The sequence below is a fragment of the Cupressus sempervirens genome, chromosome 4 (genome assembly GCF_028749045.1).
Source record: "Cupressus sempervirens isolate cs-2001-9-10 chromosome 4, ASM2874904v1, whole genome shotgun sequence".
Taxonomy (NCBI): Eukaryota; Viridiplantae; Streptophyta; class Pinopsida; order Cupressales; family Cupressaceae; genus Cupressus; species Cupressus sempervirens.
Window position 1 is genome coordinate 380318467 of NC_143121.1, and position 15282 is coordinate 380333748.

A 15282-nucleotide genomic window follows, 5' to 3' on the forward strand; every position below is an offset into this window, starting at 1 on the left:
CCTATGTAGCTCTACTACGTGTTATCCCAACTTTCTTTATTGTGATATAATCTCCAACATCTTAATTTCCAAGATTTACTTTGATGCCATATTTTTTTATGAGTATCATTGCAAATGTACTTAGCACTGCCATGATATTTGGTATGTGTGTTCCAAAGGAAGTTCTCCTCATATTAATAAGCCATGAATAGACATGTCCCTTTAAGGGACATGTCTATTTGTTAATAAATATTATAGTAAATATAACCATAGTTATATATATCATTATTATTATGTTAATTTATCTCATATAATAAACACACACACACACACACACAAATAAGTATATCTCGTAGATAATTATATAGGTTTATCCAATTGAAGCTACTACACATCAACACAAATGGAAAGGAGGCCAGTGGAGGATTCATCATGGCTAGCACGAGAGGAGGTTAATCGTCATGGTTTTCCTCATACTACCTAAGACGTGACAAGGTTACTTCTCAAATTACCCTGGGTGTCTGATGCAGAAGCATCTTGGGTGTAAGGGAAATCTTACATCACCCACAAATATTTCTATTTCCAATTTTCTAGTTTTTGTGTTTCCAATAAGAGCTATTCCTTGGAAAAGTTCCTATTTGAGGAAGTTTGCTAATTTTAGTAAGTTCATATTATGTGCTCAGATTGTTCTAATCTCATGTGTGGAGGTTCATCTTAGACATATTAGCATGCCAGTTGAGTTTTATTTTCATATCATATGTATTAGTGCAATCATTGCAAATTTTTGGTGTGAATTTTGGCTATCCAAAATTTAGGGCCAATGATTAAGGCCTGTGTGGCCCTAAAACAAGTTGAAACCTTGAAAGATAAATGCTTGCACAATTAATTGTTTTAGATCACTAGTGGAGGATTTTGGAATAGAGTTATAATAGCCCATTGGGTCAACAGTTGGCTAGTTATGGTCTCCAAAAGTGGACCATTCCAAAATAGAATTGTAAATTGTCTTCAGTCGATCCTTTGTAATAAGTATAATAGAATAATATAAGATGAGGTTGGTCTGCCTCAAGAGTTAGGGTTTATTGTCTTCAACCCTCTTGGAGGCTAAAAGTGCCTATATAAGGAAGGCTTGTAGGTTATCTAGGATTGTTCTAGGTGATAGTTGTAGACTTATCTTACAGACTATTGTAGGGAAGGTGCCCATGTGGGTTGACATATATTCTAATTCCATAATTTTTCATTTACAAGAATAATAAGAAGCTCATATTTTATTCTCTCATTTTGTGTTGTTTCTCTATTTCTATTGTGTGTATTCGTATTAAGGGGAGCATCCTTCATCATACCTCCTTAACCAACATATTTTTACATAGAACACTTCAAATAAAGAGTAAAGAGAGAAGATAAAATTATTTTCATTAATGATCCTTATCAAACAAACCTTCACTTATTTCATTTATATAATACATGCACTAGAAACTCTTAAATATAGTCAATCATATATGTTTTTCGTATTATATGACATTAAGAACTGTATATAACAACAAAGAACAAAATACATGGAGTTCATTTAGCAAATACCAAATAATTCATCATTGAGAACAACAATATGGGAACAAGATTAACTAGTGATCTTAGTGTTGTAGCCTAGGCTTTCATATGAAATGTAATGCCCCATGAAGGAAATCTCAACACAAGGACAAAATTCACACTAAAATAAATTATATTTCAAATGGTATTCATCACTTCAAAGCTATAAAAGCAACAACATAAAATAATTCTTATTAAATAAAAATGTATCTATCTCTCTATTATGACATTTTCCTTTCCCTTAAGTTATATATTCAACCATGTATCTAGATGATTGGCATGTTTAAAATACATCACACAGATTATTGATATGTTTAAAATACATCACACCCACATCTTCTTTCCACTCACATTTTTTGTTGTAAGGAATTAAATCAAGTAAAAATATTATACCATAGAAGTAGCACAAGCAAGAAATATTGTAACATTATTTTATTTGCTCACAATAGATTATACTATCTAAAATAATACATGAGGACATCACATGTATTGGATTTGACATGAAATAGAGAAATAACATTTTTTTGGCCCTAGGATGTAAATGTAGATGAACTTCCCTCATTTCTTGACCTGGTAGTATGTCTTTCATTGTTAATAAAAGGTGTGATATCTAGTGGCAATTGAGGAGGTTTATCAATACCAAGAAACGCAAGTCTAATTGTATTTAGTCTATCAGCTATATCAGTCATATTTGGCCGCTCTATAGGTGACTCTGTTGTGCAGAACAACCCAATTTGTATGAATTGAGTAAGGCATTCCATTACCATTGGCGTCCTTGAATCTTGAGCTTCTCTAAGCAAGAAATTATCCACCACATTTGAGATTCTATTTGAAAAATGCATTTCTATCCATTTTTGTAGATTGATTCCTTCAATAAACATATCATCTGTTGGCTTCCTTCTTATCAACAACTCTAAAACTAAAATTCCATAACTATATACATCTCCTTCTGTAGAAAGGTTTCCACCTATTTCGTACTCTATAATGAAAATCAAAGAAAGATAAATTAATCCTAGGTTATTTAAAGCATACAATGGTTTATACGATAAATAAATAAAATAAAATATTATAGAGAGATAGAGAGAGTGACGTACCTGGTGCAATGTAGCCAATAGATCCTTTAAGTGCATTGGTAGAAGTCAAAGCTTCTATAGAATTTCCAAAAATAATATTGGAAATGCCAAAATCTGCTATGTATGAGGTCATGTCATCTCCTAATAGAACATTACTAGGCTTGAGGTCACAATGAATCACTTGAACAGAGCAATGATGGTGAAGGTATGTCATTCCTTGTGCTATCTCCATTGCTATCCTTATTCGATCACTCAAATCTAATGTACACCTACCCCCTTCGGGTGGGTGTATGCATTTCTGTAAACTTCCATTTGACATGAATGGAAGAATTAACGCTTTAAAATCAAGGTTGGAGCATTCTGAAATTATTTTAATTACATTTCGATGTCGAACTCTCTTTAAAGCATTGCATTCTTTGCTGAAACTTTGGTGAGCATGTTCATCCTGCAGCTTGAGAACTTTAACAACAATATGTGTACCATTCTTTAGAGTCCCTTTATAAACTAACCCAAAGTTGCCAATTCCTAAAAGGTTTTCATCATCGAACATACTTGTTGCATCTACAAGCTCTTTATATGTAATTTTTGGAGGCCATACTTTGAGATTAGGAGTATTGGAATGTTTGTATGATCTATAGAAAAATGATACCAAAAGAAGAGACATTATCAAAATTGTAGTCCCAACTGCAAGAGGAATTATTACCTTTTTGGAGACTGATGGGTGTTTGTGATTGGACTAAGAGCATGGTGGCAAGTTCAACTGTCCCCCACAGAGGCCAAGATTTCCCATAACTTCTGAGGCATCAAGTATTGCTAAAGCTCCTCCTTTTGGCACCTCTCCAGTTAACTTGTTTGAAGAGAAATTGAGATGTGTAGTGCCTGCCCCTAGTTCGCATTTCTGTTATCATTGTCAAATTCTTTTAGGTTGATTTTATGCATTGATTAGTTTAGAGATATTGGATTTACAATATTATGATATTATTTCATGTCTTGAATTACAAATGTATCAGTTATTGTTGCTTAGTTGATTTCATTCATGTGTTGTTAATGATATTTTAATGATTCCTAGTTAGTAAATGTGGTTTCTTTCATAAAAATGTTAACATGATGTCTTTAATGATGATTATGTTGTATTGATAGAGATGCATTATTATATGTACGCATTTGATATTAGACTTGTTATTTTTATGATACTTACCCCATACTTACATGTGTATGGTGCACGTGTTTATTTTATCTTTCTGTCTAATGTGTTTCATGTGGTTAGGGGAGGGAGTCATAGTCACCTGCTAGTCGAGATCTACACGATGAACCACTCTCCGCCATTGTCTGTTTAGTTTAGAGATATTATATACATGTACATGCTCGTCTTTTATGCAGGATGTAGGTACCGGGCATCGACTTCCCTGAATTGCCAGGATGAGCGTGCTCTATTACAAATACTCAAATGGTGAGAATGGGAAGATAATGATCAGGTTCAATCCTAGCCATAAGCCTATAATACTTGTCCTACAAGGAGGACTCGTAACAGACTATCTACCCTTTTTAAACCCGTGAGTATTTTATGCGTATGTTGTTTTGTGAGTCTTTGATGTATTTTCTATTAATTAAGTCTAATTAATAGATTAAATTAATAATTTAATTTAATGAAGAATTATTATGACTTTTTGAATATTTAATTATATTTAATTAATTGAGAAATTAATTAGATATAAAGAATTGAATTGGAAGATAAAAGTTTTAAGATTAAATTTAGAACATGATAATATTTATTTAATTTAATAATAATATATTTAGAGTTCATTTTTAAATAAATGCTAAATATTATTGTTATTTAAGTTAATAAATATTTATCAAATTAAACGTTCAAAATATATTAAAAAGGAAAAAGATATTAATTTATGGAAAAGATTTAAGTTTGCATGAATAAGTTTTAAATATAAGAGATTAATTTAAAAGATAAAATATGTGAACTTGATTAAGATATTTTATTAAGTGCACATGAGATTAAAGTTATAAATTTATTAAAGTAAAGTGGAAAGTTAAATAAAGTAATTTAACAATTCACTTAAACTGCATGAAGGAATAATAAAAGAATATTTTAATTTAAAAATGAAATTAATTGTGCATGAATGAATTAATTAAATGAGAGAGAATTAAATATTGGAGATAAAAGTTAAAGTTTAAATTTAGAACGTGATTATATTTATTTAATTTAATAATAATATATTTAGAGTGCATTTTTAAATAAATGCAAAATATTATTGTTATTTAAGTTAATAAATATTTTTATCAATTAAGTTTCTAAAAATGAAATTAAAAGTGAAAAGATATTTAATTATCATAAAGATTATAGTTCGCATGATTTATGCATGAGTTGGAAATAAAAGAAATTAATTGAAAAGATTAAACATGTGAAATTAATAAAGATATTTAATCGCATTAAGTGCGCATGAGATTTATAAGTTATAAATTGATTAAAATAGAAGTTGAGTGGAAATTAAATAAAGAGATTTAATAATCCATTTAACGTGCATGAAAATATGAAAGATAAGATAAATAAAGGTTGATTTTACAATTAACAAGATGGATCAAGAGACCTCTCGGGTAAACGCACAATTAGTGCCCCGATTGTAGGAAGAGAACTCCTTATCAAATTTGAGGGTTCATTTTTCAAGGGAGATTTTTTTGGAGACAAGTTTGAGAACACACACAGGTTCTGGAGAGCAACTCAGAGGGTTTGCGAAAGAAAGGAATTTCTCGTGGCTTGAAGGATTTTGTGTAGGAATTTTCATCTTATTGTCAAAGTTTAGCATCAGTACGAGGTAGGGTTTGAAACCCCGTGAATGCATTTTCAATTTGGAAAATATATCTATGTGTTCCGTGTTTGTTTGGGTGGTTGAAATTCTGTTTGTCATCTTGATTGTTGTCCAAATCTGATTGATTGAAATTAGTCTTTCATTATTCATATTTATGAAGAAAATCATAGAAAAAATTTATTTAAATCACGTAGGGTTTGAAAGAAAGGTAAATTCTAATTTAGAAAGAAAAATTTTGATCATTGCCATATTCGTCCTATCAGATTTAGATGGCAACTGTTTATATATATATATAATAAATTAAAGAAAAATGTAAAACAAAATTATTTATTGTTAAATATATATATATATATATATATATATATATATATATATATATATATATATATATATATATATATATTATAAAAGTTTTTGTTGATTATTTTTATTAACTATGGAGTTAATATAAATAAATTGAAATTGTTTTTAAAAAAATTAAATAAATTAATAATGGGCGAAATATATTGTTGGGTTTTGTTTTGTTTAAAAAAAAAAAAAAAATATTTAAAAAAAAATAATATAATGCAGGGTGGGGATATTACCCCCCTCATACCTGCTGCCGGCTTTAATAAGCCGCGGCAGCCGGTACCTCTGCTGCTGCGTACAGCAGGGTACCTGCTGTCGCAGGTACCAGGCCAGCGGGCCTTTAAATACGCCTAAATAATATATGTTTCATTTTGTTTTAATAAAATTTAATACATTTTAAATTTTATTTAATTTAAATTGTAATAAATTTACATTATAAAATATATGTGATTTAATAAATATGAATGTTATTTAATATATATCAAAATTATTAAATGTTTTAAAGTTATTAAGTTTATTAAGTGTTAAATAATAAATGCTAGATGATAATTATAGCGTTGTTTATTATTATCATTGTCTAAATAATAATTAATAAAATAAATACTTAAGGAATTTAATAATGATTAATTAAAAGTTTTAATTAATTTATATTATTATGTATTTGGAAGATAAGAGAAAAGATTACTAAGTTTTGATAATATTTAATTAGAATACTTAATTAAACTATTATTAAAATAAATTAGAATCATAAACTGTATATTAATATGAATATGTTATGTAATTATTAATTAATTTAATTAAATATGATTTAATTAAGATTAATTAATGATGAAGGACGTTCAATTAAGTTCTAAGCTTATATAATTTTATTAATATTGAGTTTTATAAAATTATAAGCTTCTTATTCTAAGACCAATAAGTATTATTTAATAACAAATAATTACCTTTGATAATTTTGAAAGAATTGACTTAAAAATGAATAGAGATAACTGTGCAATTTATAGGAATATAAGAATGGGTTAAATTACAGGGGTAAACGATGAATCTTATCTACTTGAAGCTTGCAGTACAAACATGAACTAGAAACTTTATTGTTTAACTCAACTTTGTATTTTCAAATCAAATCCAACTGTGAGATTGTCTTGTTTTCTATGTGATGTTTATGCGTTTGGATTTTGGAGTCAATTAGGTGTTGACCAGTCTAGGATGAACACCAGAGGTTTTGTGAGATTTCTTGGATACTATTTATGGGACTAGATGTTGTGATGTGTTTTGTGATTCATATTGGAGATTATATCTATGAGATTTATCTTGTGGAGAAATTATGTGTACTTGGGTGGGAGAACCATCTTGTTATTAGGTTGCCTGTTAAGGAACCGAGTTTGATCTTTATGGGTGTTGTGGTATGGAACACAACTGTGTTTTTATGTGCTTAGGAGAGGTTGTCTAGGTACGTGACTTGGGAGTGGCTTGCATAGAGGTCCGGGACCCAAAGTGGTCAGTGCCAGGGTAACCTAATGCAAGTTATGTAATAAGTGATAATCTAGTAATTAAAATTTATGGGGGGAAAACACACTAAAAAGATAAGTTAGAGATTTTTGATCTACCCATGCCTTTAGTGCTTGTATAGACTAAGGATGGGAATGAGATGAGTGCCTCGTCTTCTTGAGAGGACTTTCTAGTTTTCCATATGTGTGATGTTGAGGGTCCGGGGTTCAGAGTAACCAATCCTGAGTAACTCAACGCTTGAGGGTCCGGGGTCTATTAAGAGATCAATCCAGGGTAACTCAAGCATCCATGTGATGACACTCCCTAGTATGTAGTTTGAGTCTCCTCTGTAGATTTTTGTATCTCTGGTGGTGTACTTATTGTTGGATGTGGTGTATCTATTGTCGAATGTGTTTATTATGGCTATTTACTTTCATTGATGATGATTGGTGATTCATGGATGATGTACTTTTGACATGTGGCTTTTGACTTGAGGTGATTGTCTTTTGTTGACTTTATCTTATGATCTTGGTATTTGGTTTGTGTATGATGTTTGGTTATGTGGTGTCGGTATTGGATTGAGTGTTCTTACGTTTGGATTATTTTATCTTCTTGAGTAGTATGTGTTACCTTTGAGGTAGTTTTGGCTATTAGGGGTACCTTGCCTAAGAATGTTTTATGTTTGATAGCCGTATGTGGATCGTTCATTATCTTCCCTGCACGGTGGGAGTGGAAGCCTAACTAGGTAACCACGCGGTCGGGAGGTAGTGTCTTCTTACCATTTGGGTTCCCCTTCACATTGCTAGCTGTTGGATGATCGTTGCAGAAGATGTACCTTTATCATTCTTATTTCTTATCTCAGAGACTTCTTTTCAGATGAAGTATATATGTTATCATGTATTCTGATGTATTGTATCTATTCTCACATACCCTGCGACATGTGCAGTGGATGTTATTGATTGGATGTACTTTCATTGTATTGTTTATACTTATGCAATTGCTTATGCGATTATGTATCTGGTATTTCTTTATGATCATGAGACATTGTACTTGGAACTTAAACTAATTAATTTTAAAATTATTAAATGTGACTCAACGTAAAGGAACTCTTGAGGAATTGAAACTGTATCTATATTTGCATATGTGTATTTGATGTGTATGTTCATATTGCTTCTGCATTAATGTTATCTTGATGTTGTTTAAACTTTTTTTTTTTTAAATAGTTTAGTAAACATTGTAACATGTTAGGTTTATTTCTCTTGGGTTCCCGAGCGGGGCGTTACAAGATGCTTGAGCATTTTCATATTTTTGAAAGTTACTGGAATCATACCTGATAAATTGTTGCTAGAAAGATCCATATATTATAGGTTTTGCAGATCTGCTAGTGATGGTGGGATTGGTCCTTCAAATCCATTCCCGGAAAGATTTAGATAATCCAAACCCTTGCAGCTTGCCAGTGTACTAGGAATGCCTCCAGAAAAATTGTTATGAGAAACATCGATAGCTAAAACCACAAACATTTTTCTCATTTCCAAAATAGAACCTTGCAATAAATTTCTAGAAATATTGAAATAGAACTAGAGATTCTCAAGTCCTGCAACTTCAGCTGGTATATTTCCTGTTAGTTCATTGTACGCCAAGTCCACTAATTCTAGAGTCTTGCATCTCCCTAAACTAGCAGGTATTTCTCCCGATAATTGATTGTGATGAAGATGAAGTTCTTTTAATTGTGGAAGCTCACTAAGACTATCTGGTATTCTCCCTGAAAGCATGTTCTCACTAACTGACAACACTCCAAGTATTTTTGACTAGCCAAAGTTTTCTGGAATTCTTCCCTGTAAATTGTTCTTGTGCAGATATAATCTTTCCAGATTTGGAATTTTACAGAGTGTAGATGGAATGGTGCCATTCAATCTGTTTGCACTTAGGTCTAATTTTGTCAAGTTTGTGAGGTCGCCAATCTCATCTGGTATGTTCCCCTCAATTTTATTTGAGTCCAATTCTAAGCGAGAGAGAGAATTTGAAAAGCGGCCGATAGAAGTGGGGATGACGCCAGTGAGAATTAGATCCCAAACTCAGATGTTCCAAGCTAGAGTAATTAGTTAAGACTGTTAGAATGGACAAACCACTGTTTCCACTCCCAAAATGATTTTCCCACAATGAAAGAAATCCCAGCTGCTGCATTTTCCCAAATAGCGGGGCACCGTGCTGCTCAGTTGATTGACACTAAATTCCAGTGACCGCAACTTCGTCAAATTACCCAATGAGCTGGGCATTTCTCCAGTGAGTTGATTTCCCCACAAATACAAGTATTGCAAATCTGACAGCCTTCCAAACTCCCGTGGAATCGGGCCCTTTAAGGAATTATTATTTAGCGCCAACTCTCGGAGACGAGTGCAATTTGAAAGGGCGGCAGGGATTAATCTTGTCAAGTTGTTAGTGTCAAGAAGAAGCTTGTTAAGTTGAGTAAGCATATCCAGCTCGGCCGGAATACCAACTTCGAGTCTATTTTCACCCAAATCCAGGACAGTCAAAAGAGACATGTTTCCTTAAAAAGGTGGGATAATACCTGTCAATCTGTTTGCTCCTAATGCTATGGTTTCTAAATCTGAAAGAAGACTCAGTTCAGAGGGAATGCTCCCACTTAGATCGTTATATGTCAGTATGAGAGATTGTAAAGAACGGCAGCCTCCAAGAGAGGATGGAATGTGACCATCCAAATTGTTTTTAGACAAGCGAAGGACTCTCAAGCGATGTAGCCATTCAAGCTGATATGGGATATGGCCCTCCAAGCAATTATTAGCAAGACCCAGTATTCTGAGGAAGGAAAGATTACCGAGAAAGGTAGAGATGGGCCCATATAATCCCATAGAAGTGAGGTTCAGTGAAACCACACGCTGATGACGAGAAGAGCAGATAATGCCAGTCCAGTTGCAGAAGGTGTGATTGGGAGACCAATCAGACAAGGAATTGAATGGATCCACAAAGAGAGCAGATTTGAAAGCAATGAGAGATTGTTGATCAGAATAATTAGAAGGCTTTGCGCCCATCTGAGGAGGCAGCGCAGAGAGAGAGAGAAAAAGAGTAGTAGAGGAAGCAGCATCGTCATATTCATCTTCATTCTCGGCATGCTTTCCAAGTAACAGATATGTGTTGTTTAAGACTGAGATTCGTTTTGCATTTTTCTCGAGGGGTGATGAATGATGTGAAGACTGAAAATGACTTTGTTTGGAGGACAAGCTCTTTGACATTGACAGCTAGTGGTGGAAGTGGAATCTTGATGGTTACGTTGCATAATCATGGAGTTGGGCGATGTCTATGCAGCAGAGGATTTGTACCGGACGTGACAGTTTTTTGAATTAATTAATTAATTTATAAATCACATAATAACTGTTATGTGATTTATAAATTAATTAATTAATTCTAAAAACTGTCACTTCCGATACAAATCCTCTGCTGTTTAGCCAGGGGCATGGAGCTGCCATTCTTCTTAAAATTGAATTAAAAAGTCATCTTTATTATTTCTAATAATTAAAAAGAATTATTCATAACTTAATTGTTTATTTGATTGAAATGAATTCCTTATTCCAAATAAAATAGAGTAAAATATTTTTAAAAATAAAAGTTATAGTCACTTTTTAAAGATTTATTATATATATTTTTTCAAATAAATATATATTAAATTTCAAACATATACACTAAAATATCATCTATAAATTATATAAATCATTTAAAGAATATACAAAATCATTTTAATAGATTATACCTCTCATTTATCTAAACTCTGTTCCAGAGCTCTCAGTTTTGACAAGCAAGAGTGATGCTGACAAAGACTACAAAGTTTAGGAAAACCAATTTCAACAAATGCATTTTCTTCAAATGCTACAACCATTTCGTTCAACAGGACAAGTTTCAGTGTGTTTCGAACAGTTGTGGTGGATTGTTGGAGAATTTATTTGCGGGAAAAATATTTTGAAAATTAAAACTTTGAGCGGTATTATTCTGACAGATGGGGAGGGACTCACAACAGTCACGGCAATATTAGCGGAAGCTAAATTTTCCAAACGGAAATAGAATGGAGAGGAAGGAATGGGCAGATGAGAGCAGATCTGAAAGCAAGGATGATGCGAAGGCTGAACAATGAATGCCCTTCTGTCTATTCAGTGCCCAACTTTCATGAAGTCATGAATGAAGTGAAAACGTTGCGTGTGGTGTTTGGCAAGATTTCATTTCTTTTTTGTCGGTCACATGCCTATCGAAACTGTTATGTTTTGTTAGTTGCGTGTAGTGTTTGGCAGCTTTAAATGCAGTTGCAAGTGGATGATGCGAAGGCTGGAAAATGAGAAAATTAAGCCAAAGTCAAGTCAGTGTCCAACTTTCATGAAGTGAAGGCTGCACATGCCAAGTCAAGTCTGTTCTTGTAAGTCGTAACATTTGTTCTTACCAAATTTTTCTTTCATGATCGACAAGACTTTTGTTTTGTTACGCATTTGTCAAGCCAAGTCAGTGCCCGCATGCTTCTGTCTGTTCTAGTAAGTCGTAACATTTATGTTTTTTGTTTTTGGTCGGTTACATGCATTTGTTTTGTTACGCATTTGTCGTGTAATCCTTGTCCAGCGTAGGCCAGACGCTTGGTAAAAAGCTCAAGTCGAGCCATATTTTCTTTATGCCTGCAAAAAGATTAATTAGATCACCATCATAGTTAGATGCCTCGAAAATACGTTGGGCCAGACTACTGGAATTTTGTTCGACCAGATTTCAATAATCAATCAAATTGAGATGAATTTTTAATCTCAACCTCAACAACTAATTGATTGTCTGATTCTATGTATAATCTTGTGAGCAAACCATTCATCGGTTCTACTTTGCATATCAGTTCATCTTTTCTTTCCTTTACTAAGTTAGAGGAAAATAAATAAATTTGTTCCTTAAATTTTTTAATGATATTTTCTATTGTTAAAAATTATATTCAGTTGTCCATATATGATTGTAATAAATTCTATTATAAGATGTAATTTTATATCTCTATTAAAAAATTTATTTAATTCGTACAATATTATAATACTTTTAAAAATGATTTCTCTTTCAAATGATGTAAAGAGAGAAAAGAAAGTCATTCCAATCAAGATACAAATGAAAACAACTCATATCTAATGCCAATTCAGAAAATAGTATATTTGATGTGTTAAATAAAATATGCTAAATATCTAATCTGGAGTACAATCATAGCCCCTTAATCTCATCGAACTCATGTAGTTCTCTCAAGATAATTGCTCTAGCCTTATGAGAGATAATATTACTATTATCAAAGTATTCACTTTTTAATAATTTAAAATATTAAGAATATTGCATGAAATGTTACATGAAAGAAAAATTTAACAAGTTTCTTTCATATAATGTTTATAATGTTGGTCGAGGGTTCTTTCTCAGAAGTATCTCCCAGGGATTTGTCATCTTGATATTTCCAGGTATCCTCTTGGGGGGAAGGGATCTGTGATTTGGGATACTTTAAAGAAAGGAGCTAAGCTTATTAAGGATGGATTATTTTGGATCTGCAAGAGAGGGGCAGAGGCTCAATTCTGGTCAGACTCTTGGGATGGATTCCCCCCAATAATTTCTCAGTTCCCTAACTTAGTGTTTTTGTGCCAGCAATTTCTGGAGGCTGGTTGGTCACAGGTGAGTGATTTTAAGTCCTTTTTCCCTTGTGGTCAGATGAAAATGGCTAAATGGAAGTCCCCAGATGAATGGCCAGTTGTTGATTTATAGGAGGAGTGTGCTATGCTACAAAATATCCTCTCCAATAGAAGATGTTGTTCTCTCCGAGAGGACGATGTGCTAGCCTGGTTTCCCAATTCTAAGGGGACCTATATGGTTGCCTCAGGATATAGCAAATTGGTGTCTTATAAGATGGTTCTGCCTAAAGTGCAATGGTGGAAGAAGGATTGGAACAAGCTTTCTTGGCCAAAGTGCAATTGTTTTATTTGGATGTTGGCTTGGAATAAGTGTTTGACTTGGGATAATATCCAGAAAAGAGGATTCCACAGCCCCTCTATGTGTGTTATGTACGGGGCTAATGAGGAGGATTCTTCACATTTGTTTTTTCGTTGCTCTTTTGCCTTGCAGCTTTGGCATTTCTGGTGGGGAGTTTGGATAGCATCTTGTTTTCATGCTTCCTCCTTGATTGAGTTTTGGCAAGGGATGGGACGGCCACCTTCTATGGCTCCTTTTTTGCAGGAGGTGTGGTTTGTGGGGCCTATCTTCTTATTATGGAAGATTTGGCTGGAGCGCAATCAGAGGATCTTTCGAGGTGAGCAGAGGCTAGTGCAACAAATCTGGCAGAGGTTATTGGGTATGATTCAAGAGACTATGGAGGCTAAGTGTGAAGTGGAGTTACCTTTGGAGAAACGAGATACAAATTTGGTGGAGAGATTAGGGACTTTGGGGTCTTCTTTGGCATTAACTAGAGCTAAGAGACAGTGTCGTGCAAAGCAAAAAATTGACAGGGTTGGTAAATGGCAGCTTCCCCCCTATGGGGTCTTGAAGATCAATACTGATGGTTCTTCAACGGGTAATCCTGGTTCGGCTGGTATCAGCAAGATTGGTAGAGATGCTATGGGCTTAGTGGCTTTTATCTTTTTGATCTATGAAGGGATTCAAACCATTAACCTAGTGGAGGGGTTGGCTATTCTTGCTGCTCTTAAGAAAGCTTATGCTCTAGACTGGAGAAGAATTGTTTGTGAATCTGACTCCCAGGTTTTGATCAACCTGCTTATTGAACAGAAAGTGGTTGATGTTAATTAGCAATTAGCTAGGATTGTGCAACAAATTTTGCAAATCAGTTCTTTGATGGATTTGGTGACTTTTTCTCATATTCCAAGGGAGTGGAATAGGGCAACTAACTGCTTGGCAAAATGGACCTCTAAGCATGCTGAGGGATGGAGGATTGAGGATTGGGAATTGGTTCTCGAAGAGCTCCATTTTGATTTGAGAAGCATTCTTGATGATGATAGGGAGGATGATGTTAGATGATGGTGCTAGTTGTTTTTTTGTTGTTTAGGGCTATCCTTGTGCTTATTGTTGAGACATTTGGTTCAAGCTCTCTTTGTATTAATGCTTTTTGATTCTTAATAAATTTTTTACCCCTTTATTTCAAAAAATGTTTATAATGAAAATATTGTTATGGGTTTAAAACCCTACCTTAAGTTGATGCTAACAATTTGGCAATGTGGTGAAACCCCTTCCTTAATCAAAACCATTCAAAACTTCCAAAATTCCTTTTTGCTCAAAATCCCTAAAATTTGGTCCTTGAAACCTTTGTGTAAAAGAAAGAGCCAAAATCCTTTAATATAGAGTGCTAACTACCTTTAAAATTTATGTCTCTAAAAGCCCCAAAATATAATTATTATTTTTAATTAATCTTATCATGCAAATTTAACTCAATTTTTAATTAAATATTGGCACTTAAAAATATAACTAATATTTAAATTTAAATTATTTAAAGTTAGTTTTCTAATTTAGAACTTTAAATTAAATCTTTTAAATTAAGCATATATTCAAATAATTCTAAATAATTAAATATCATCTTAATTTAGTGTTTTCCCCTTTTAATTATCCAAATAATATACCAAGCATAACTATTAAATCATTTATAAGTGTAGATTGGTAAAAAAAGTAACAATGAGCAGGAGAGCGGGTGACAAAGGGGCTAGGGTTTCTAGCTCAGTAGATGCTTGTGATGGCAAGGGTGGAGAGTTTGAAGCAAATGAGGATGATGGATGGGGAGCCTTCTTTGTGCCAATTCCCTCTATCTTATTTTGGGTGTTGTCATGTTTTGAGGGTGGATCTCATTGGTGCACAATGGAGTGGTTTTTTTGCTATTTAGTGGGTGTTTGTTGTTGAAGGATGGTTTTCTTCCAGCAACTCTTCTCCACACTCCAGAGGGGTTTGGCTCTTGTGGGTGGTGATTGGAGATGGAAGGTCCCATGTTGGTG

The 15282-nt window shown here is 33.3% G+C and overlaps 1 pseudogene; it reads right to left on the bottom strand.

The window, feature by feature from the left end:
- Nucleotides 1-1980: 1980 nt before the first annotated feature.
- LOC149561655 (uncharacterized) lies at nucleotides 1981-10409 on the bottom strand (annotated as a pseudogene).
- Nucleotides 10410-15282: the final 4873 nt, after the last annotated feature.